The sequence below is a fragment of the Gavialis gangeticus genome, unplaced genomic scaffold (assembly GCF_001723915.1).
Source record: "Gavialis gangeticus isolate Ggan-Ray unplaced genomic scaffold, GavGan_comp1, whole genome shotgun sequence".
NCBI lineage: Eukaryota > Metazoa > Chordata > Crocodylia > Gavialidae > Gavialis > Gavialis gangeticus.
In genome coordinates this window covers 17,415,492-17,424,570 of record NW_017729032.1, presented here as the reverse complement: position 1 = coordinate 17,424,570, position 9,079 = coordinate 17,415,492, and the positions used below count along the sequence as shown (strand labels likewise).

The window sequence follows — 9,079 nt, the reverse complement described above, 5'->3', positions numbered from 1 at the left end:
TTAGGGTGTTGAGTCTTGTGCTATGTCATGGTTGGCTCTGGTTTTGCTAAGAGGTTAGATAATAGATATGTACAGGATAATTTGGATAGAGATGATCCTGTCTCAGGCAGGTGGTTAATCTAGATGATCTCTTGAGGTCTCTTCTAGCCCTACTTCTCTATGACTCTATGGCTAAGTACAGACAGTCAAAAAGCCAAAGGTGGAATCAATTCAATCTTCACAGGTTAGTCTAAGCTCCATAGACTGAACTAACAAACCAGTGAACAGACATTCACTTTTGATTCTGGAAATGCAACCACATGCCTTCAGTGGCCAAGGCCAGAAGCCAGGAGGTGATACAGCATGTCTCTTTTCTTAGCTGAAGCAGACAACTTGGGCCAAGACTAGCCTGCCCTCCCTGCAAGGGGAGGGGGTGGGGAAAGGGGTTGTAGGTGAGGTGCGAAGCAACCTGGGATGCTGGGAACTGTGGGCTAACTTGATTCTGGAGCGGATCTGGGACAGAAGTTGAGTAAATTGTTTTAACCTAAATCAGTTAAGTCTGATACTGCATCCACCCAGCTTTATCTTATACCAGTTTTAGCCATCTTGAAAGTGGTTTATGTGCACTGAACTTCTGTTGTGTTACAGAACTGAACTGGTTTCTGAACACTTTTACCAGTTTGTGTGTCATTTCTGTCCCTAGCCTATAAATCTGTATTCCTCTAGGTGAACGCAAGTCACAAAGCCCGGGATGAAGCATGTACCAGCTAGGGGCACAGTTTTCTCTCTAAACAAGTTCCAGCTACAGAACAAACTTCCAGACTAAGCTACATGCATGTAGATGCCTTTGGAAAATGTTTAGAAAATTCCAGAAAATAATTATTTTCATAATATCTTCCATAATATTGATGACAATCATTACACCGGCACTCCTTTTTAATTTTAAGTCCTGACCAACAAAAATAGGAGATAAAATGGAAAGGAAGGAAGGAAGGAAGGAAGGAAGGAACGTATTAGAAGTCACTTGATCCCTATCCTAAGCAGTGTTTTGACCCTGTAAGGGAGAAATCAGTTAGGAAATCTTCTACTGCATTTGTTTTTTACATGGAAAACATTCAGGTACTACAATGATGAACATGAATGTGTAACCCAGAGATAAACACACAGCAAGAAAGAGGCTGAATTTTCTTTCATAGGGCTTGCAGGTTATCTGTAGGCAAAAGGGTTCTTTCCCAATGTGTTTGTTTATTTGCAGATTCATTTCTGTGAATAAGTTTTTGGTCCATAGATCATGTGGTAACAATTTGTTATTAGCATTTAGCATTCATAATTAGAGTTGTTTTGATTACAGACATAGGTTGCATGGTATATTTCTGTTCTCCGCTGGGCTGAGTTTAACTGTTAACAGCAGTTTTCTAGTGAGAACATTCCTGAATAAAAAATCAGTATTTGTGAATGTTCAATGATAGTTACTTAAAATTCACTATTTCAGCTACCATTCCTGACAGCAAGTTTGCATTGTAACATATGCACAGATTGTTAAAACAAGCAGAACATGAAAAAAGTTTATGATACTGATGCAAATCTAATTAATAGAAGTTCTCTTAGCCTGGAGAGATGACACATTTACATTCGTGTAATTTACACTGGGTTGTTCACTACTGTAAATAACACCATAATCTAGAGTGGACAAATGTGCAGCTATGTTAAGGGCTCTGCATGCAGCTACCACAAGGCGGTGAGAAAGCAAGTGTTAGCATGTTTCCTTAAGCAAACTGCAGACAGATAATACTTATCCCAGTATAGTCTTGCTCCTAATTTGTTCAGAATCAAAGTTACTTTGGTCTGGGAGTTTATGTTATCTGTACATAGCTTTCATCTGTCCTAGTCTATAGAATCTGATTAGTGGCCACAGTTCAGGTTATATGTTAGAAAGAAATCCATGATGAATACATGTCAGTAAATGATTTTGCAGTTTGTCAAATGGATACTGGGACTATACATGGTATCTGGGCCTGAGCCTTCTCTCTATTTCTTCTCCCAGTGATATAAATTATTAGTGGACTAACATCAGTATAAAGCTGGCTAAGTGAAAGGATAATCAGAACAGTATATACATGTACAAACACTTTGACCCTAAAACTGTATGTTGCCTCATATCAGCAGATCTCTGTATCTAAGACCAAGTTTACATCAACCTGTGAAATGACCCCAAGATAGCATCAGTGTAATCAGGGTCAGTATCAGGTTTAGCCTGTTAAAATCTCAAACTAAAACAGTTACCAGACATACAATCTAAGAGCAAATCAAGACTGGCTTCAATAGCAAAAACCCATCAAGTTAATCCCAGGATCCAAAGACTAATATCCAATATATACTTCTAATTAAAACTTCACATTACAAAACTCCAGTAAGATTACTTAGGAATACAGACCAAACACAGGCCTAACTTCAACATAGTCTCATTAAGTGGGAGAAAACACAGGCTCTGAAACAGACCTTTAAAGTTTCACATTGAAACTGATGCCATTACAGAGAAATCGCATTGTATCTGTAAGTGAATATCCATGCTCCCTTGTTTTCTCTGTTTCTCTTTTTTGTTTCCACACTGCGGGTTCTTTACCGTTATCAACCATCAGAAGACTCATTCCTGGAATCAATAATATGCTCCTGTGCCACAGAAAAGGTATATTTATAACCCAGGTGCACCTTTAATTTTCCCAATTAACTAATTAGTTCTTGCCATCAGGGCCAAGGGTGATGACAATTTAGAGTGACAAAACACCTTTTAAAGGAGTTTCCATGCATACAAAGTGATTTCATGAGAACAAAGATTCCCTTGGGAATATTAACTCAGAAATGTACAAAGATCCATTACAAATACAGATGGTTTCAGGGGAATATTGCGCATAGTGTTCAAGGCTTTATAAAACAGGGATAATAAACATGGGGCAAACTGTGCACAAGGTTAAACTATTAAATCCATACTCCTAAATAAAGTCTACATGATTGGCAAAGGTACTAAGCATCTGCAGTTGCAGGGGATGTCTGGGTGCTCCAGGGGTATAACAAAGTGGCTGGGCACCCAGGACAGCTTCTGCAGACCCTGGCACTGGCAACTTCTGGTTGTCACTGCCACTGGCATAATTGCAAGTCTGCAATGAAAGCCATTTTTTCTATCCCTGTCCTCTCTTCCCCCTAGGTTTCAGGTCAGCACCCAGGGTGGCTCTGGTCACCTTACTCTAGTAACGCTTGGAAAGACAGGGAGGGGAGAATCATCGGCTGTGGTCTCCACTATCATGGATACTTGTAGTTTTAAGCAATAACTGTCTAAAGCAGGAATATCAAACTTGGCCTACTCCCAGGCTGGATCTGGACATGGCACCAGGAGAGGCGGCTGTGGCTCCAGCAGTGGAGGTGATGGCAGGCTAAGCAGCAGCAGGCCATATGGAAGTTATCCAAATGGCAGCAGGGAGAACAGGACTGTCTCACCACCCTTGGCCCCTGCTGACAATGGGACCATAGAGCCTTGGAGTCTGACAGGGACTACCTCCGTGGTAGCCCTGCCTCTAAGTTTGCTGGCCCACCAGGAACCCTGTCAGATAGATGAAGCAGATCCACAGGCCGGCTTTGGTCGATAGGACCTATAGTTGATGTCCCTGTTCTAAGGTAAAATGCATAAACAGGCCTAGAAGAAGGGACTTGAAACAACGTTCTCCCATGTATTCTTAACTCGGTGACAGTCTCTTTCTGGCTCAATGAATCTTACCCTCGTGGGTGCCCAGTGGCTCAGCTTCCACAGGAGGCGTAGAAGGTCCCCTTCCCCAGACTATTGTATGGCCTAGTTATTAGGGTAGCTTCCTGTAAGCTTGAAGGTGTAGGTTTGAGACTTTCTCAGGCTGAGAAGGGCCTGGAGCCCAAAGCCTAGAACAATTCCAATATCCTGGGCAGCAAGTGCTCTGAGTACTAGGCTATTGTGCAGTATGTGAGCACAACTACAAGTGGTCATGTCCAAAACTGAAAATCATCAAGTGTGCTTGATATCATCAGTGTAAGGCTTGCTTTGCAAAGAACTAAAGGCCTAGGTATTTAGGAAGCATTTAGGAACCTGCCAGTTCAGAAGAGGATTGTTACAGATTCTAGGCAGGAGCCAGGTATCTGATTTGGATTGCTTCTGAGAATAAGCACAATCTTAATTCAAGGCATATAGGGAACTTTTGAGGTCATAATGGAGACACCAAATGAATTTGGGTACCTAAGAGTTTCTTTGGCATTATACCAAGGTGATCTGGATTGCTTTCATAACATAGGCACCTACATTCTATCTACGTCCTGCTTAAATACCTCTAAGAACAATTTTGAATCTGAACCTAATTATCTTAGCTGCCCTTAAAATCCTACCCACACTCCACTCTTATAGATGAGAAAACTATTATGATTTACCTAATAAGGTAAAGAGGGTCAGAAAGGTAAACAGAATTCAAATCCAGATCTCCTGATGTCCAGTCCCCTGTGCTTCCATGCAGGCCTTCAAAGCGTACCAATTCAAATGGACTTCCATAGGCTATAAATCAGGCTCCATATAAGCTGCTCCCTTAAACACAAAAGGCTAGCTTTACATGTAAGGTATCTGAGGCAATCCCGGTAATATTCCATGCTGTATGATGATTGCTCTGCTTTTCTCATTGTTTGCTTCTTGTTCTGCAGATCAATACTACAGATTTGCTCTTAGAGGAGTTAAGAGACCTGTTCTTTGTGATTGAATTACTCTATGATAATCTCCCCCCTTGAGCTATTATAAAAACAGAGTTAATAACATTGCCTAAATGACATTTGAATATGATGCAGCTGTCTGAATCATATTATTATAACTACCTTTTGATTGCTAGAAAAACAATTCCAATCATTCTTTCCCCATTTCCATTTCTAAGAAAAAAGTACATCTCTGAAATGACAAAAAGCACTGCATAAAGATGGAAAAGAAGTTTATAAAAAATTTGGGTGGACGTATCTTTAAATATCTATTTGCTTTTTCTAAACAAACTTGCAGAAAGATTCACATGCACACTCTTATAAAAATCATCTTTCTAATCACATCTGAGTCTGGCACATCAATGGGAGAATCACAGATAATTGTCATGTCATTACAGTAATATTCATGCCACAATTAAAATGAAACGCAATGCCCACTCTGACTGAAGATTGTGGAAAGCATATATAGTGCAGAGTGGGTGCATCTACATGTGTGCTGGACTGAGCAGCTGTTACTTCAGGAAGTACTAAATGACTGTGCAGTAACTGCCGTTATTGCACAGTCCCAGCATTACATGCTTCATTTCCGATGCTACTGCACAGTAGCGTTGGCATCATGGTTCATGTCAGCATCGTGTAGCATCTCATGTAGATGTGCCTCGTGGGCTACAATAGATAGACTGGGCTACAAACTTAATATCAATCTCTTATCTTCAGCATCATTTACAGTACTGGGACCATGGTATTCCAAGATGCTGAGCTATTTCAGGTCCCACTAGGCCTGATTATTTTTTCAACTTTTTTATAAACTTAATTTAGTATTGAATCTAACTTATTAAGTAACAAATTTAATATTTTAAGAAACAGCCAGTTCCCTAAGTTATATATAAAGACATATAATTATCTTCCATCAATAATGCTCCCTTAACCAAAGTCAATATCCGCAGAGGGAAGTCTTGTGTTCTTTTCATCTCTTCCTTTCAGTCTCTGACAACTCCTTTACATTTTATAGTAAGTTGTAGTGGGTGCACCAACCCTGGCGCAGCTTGCGTGCAGCTTGCTGGCTTGAGTAGAACACCGAGCCATTGATGAAATATCTTCCACCAATCAGGAGAGGGTGTCCCCTTTCTCCTGATTGGTGCATCTACAATCTGGGGGCAGAGCTCCCAGGAGGAGATGTCCCGGTGAGGTTTTTGCCGCCCATTGCTCTGATTGGATCTTTTGTGATCCAGAGAAGTGCCCAGATGGCTATAAAAGAGCAGCATGTTCAGCTGGGAGACCAGACCAGGGAGGGACAAGAAGAAAAGCAGAGCTGAGAAAAGCTGGGTGAGCTGCCCCAGTGGGTGGTAGCTCTAAGCTCCTGAAGACGCCGCTGGAGGAGCCGTCCCTGGAGGAGCTGCCCTCGGAGCCTCAGCCCTGGGATCAGGGAGCAGGAGTTGTGCATGCATGGGTGCCCACAGATCATGGTAAGTCAGACAGGCAGGCCCAGGCCCAGGCCCAGGCCCAGGCTGAGGTCCCAGCTTAGGCAGCTGCTGGACAAACCCTCCCCCACCCCCTGCATTCCCCTAATGCTCCCTAGGGGCCAGCGGGTCGCTGGGTGCTGGCCACAGGAAACCTGCCTTCCCTGCCCTCTTCCCAGGCTGGGTTGGGCCTGACTCCTTGCAGCACCTGCTGCTGTGGCTCCAGACCCACTCTTCCCCCTTCTCCTTCAGCAGACCACGCTGTCTCCTGTGACACTGCCAAGCCCATGGTGCCCAGGCTTGGTGTGCAAGAGGCTCCTGGATGACTGGGATGCAGAGCTGCCTGTGTCCCTGCCCTCCCCACAGGAGGCCTCTCTGTGGGGGCTTCCTGGGGCTATCCCCACCCCAAAGCCACTCTGTGCCCCAAGCGTGCCCCTGCTGTGCATGACCAGTGTGAGGAGCTGTTTGATTAGACAGATGTGCCTGACCCACTATGCCCTGCTGCTGCTGATCACCATGGTGCCCTGGGCACACCTGCACACCTGACATGGAACCCTGAGCTTCAGCGGTATGGTGGGCAAGCCCATGCTGCCCTACAGCCTCTGCTACCACCTGGAGAGCTATCTGTGGCTGCACTAAACATTCCTGCCCTCGGCAGCTGGGGAGGGCATTGCCCCTGGCATTGATGCATTCCTTAGTGTGTGAGAGGCCTGTGCTTGCCTAGCTGCAGAGGCACAGGCTGCTCAATTAAGTTTTGCACTGCCTCCCACCTCCCTGCATACTGTGCGGGGAGAACCTGGGGACCAGGGGAGCACAGCTGAGCCAAGCAGGGAGGGGGCATGGGCCAGGGCCAGGGGAGGCACACATGTGCATCAGTGCACGTGAGCTCTTGCTCCCCCGTGCGACAGCTGAAAATTATTTCTGTGTGATAAAGATGCTTGCTGAAAGCTCTATGAAGATTAGACCAAGTGTTTTTCTGTCATTTGTTTAAATATTAAGCTATTTGTTGTTGCTAAGAGCCTAATTAAAGTTTAAGTTGTAGTTAGGTCTTGTATAAAGTAAGACCTAGTAAATTTAGCAAAGCCTGGAAGTAGTAAGACTCTGTGGCATAGTTAAAATTAACCTTATTAAAAGAATGCAAGGCTTGTACTGCTATTAGTCAGTCTAAGGACAATTGAAGTAAAAAAATATGAATAGCTGTAACTTATCAGCATAGCTCAGAAATTAAAAATCGGCTGACACATCCGGAAATCATTTAGAAGGAAGATGTAGCTCTGTGAAAGAAGTACTGATTTAAGATTAGCTGCTGGCCTGGATCAGTGGGCCTGTGGACCTCAAGGAGTCCAAGGACTCAATACCAGGGTCCTTCCTGGTACCACTCAGACAGCACTGATCGGGGACGCCTGACTTTGCTGAGCTTTGCAGAAGAGAAACTTGTTATACATCAGGCATCAGAGGGGACTACTAATAAGTTGTCAACGCGAATTATTATTGTCTGTCTGTTGTTTTGTTATTTGTGCGTAGTCGTGTTTTTGTTAAGTCAATAAACCCTTCTTACCTTTCTACCCTCGCCCACACTCTCAATCCCGAACTCTCTTCAGGCAGCTGAGACAAAAATTAGCATCACAAACAGGATTGAGAGACCCTGGTCTGGAGAGAAAGGTCATAATGGAGGGAGTTGCATGGGCCCCATTTGTGGCTTTACTTAAGGAAGTGACAGGGATGGAGAATCCTGGGTGGGACAAGGATAGGTTGAGACCTGCCTGGAGTGACCTGGGAACTGTACCTGATCATTGGGCTAGGTTTGCTACTGCTGCCCGGGGTAAGCCCAAGAAGGGGTGCTTGTCGTGGCTGCTGGCCACATGCCTGCGGTTAGGGGCCAAAGAGAATCCCCAGCTCTGGGAAAAGGTCACCCGGCTGAGTAAGGAGTTAGAAGACAGAAGTGATTCCAACAGCATGCTGTGCAAGGCTGCGCGAGCCACTCAGAGTCACTTGGAAACATTAGAATGGAGGGAAGGAAAAATTATGAACGTGCACGTGGCTGCTTCCCTCCAGAAGAGAACACGATTAGCACAGGCTGTGGAGCCATCCTTCCACAAGGTGCAGCAGTGTCTGTATGGAGAAAAACCAGAAGTTGAGCTCTGATCAAGGGGAGGAGACAGATGGAGGGGAGAAGATTGATGATGAGTCTGGTGCTGAACCACTCCCATATATCCCTGCCCAGAGGAAGGAACCTGGTCAGGCCTTCCCTGCCCAGAGGGAGGAACTCAGCCAAGTTTGTCCCATGATGATAACTCATTCAGGGCCACAAGGAGAGAATCCCTGAACAGAGTTGCATTCCTTTACCCGTGCGGAGATTAAAAACATACAAAAATAGCATGAGTTCAAGCCAGAAGAGCCAGTAATAGACTGGCTAGTTCAAATGTATAGTGAAGAGGCATTTGCAATTTCAGTGAGCAGAGCCAAAGCTGCACAAATCATTTTGTGCCCTGAGCTCCAGTTAAATCAGTTTGCAGGAGGTGATGAAAATGTTACTTTGTTTTCTGCCATGCTTCAGGCAACTGAGGCCAGTTATGGTAATATGGAAGAAGAGTTTAACTCTGCCCCTCAGGTGTGGACCAGTTTAGAAGAGGCTGTCTGCTGCTTGTATCATGTAGCACTAACTGAAATCATTCGTGCAGCAGTTTGGAATAGCATGCCAGATGCAGAAGTCGTGACAGCACCGTTGTGGAAGAGGTTTTGCTGATGAGCACCAACAGAATGCATCTCAGCCTTGTTGGCCTTGGAGCAAGTGGCGGTGAATCACCTGGTAAGAGATGCGATCCGGCAATTAATGCAGCTTTTACCCATTTTGCAGAAGCCAAGGTTTACCAAGCCAACAAAAACTG

The 9,079-nt window shown here is 44.4% G+C and overlaps 1 long non-coding RNA gene across 1 annotated transcript; it reads left to right on the top strand.

The window, feature by feature from the left end:
- Positions 1–494: 494 nt before the first annotated feature.
- LOC109302423 lies at positions 495–8,703 on the top strand. Its single transcript, XR_002098760.1, has 4 exons — positions 495–620; positions 1,781–1,784; positions 5,848–5,850; positions 8,692–8,703. It is a non-coding gene; the product is annotated as an uncharacterized LOC109302423 (long non-coding RNA).
- The last annotated feature ends 376 nt before the right edge of the window (positions 8,704–9,079 follow it).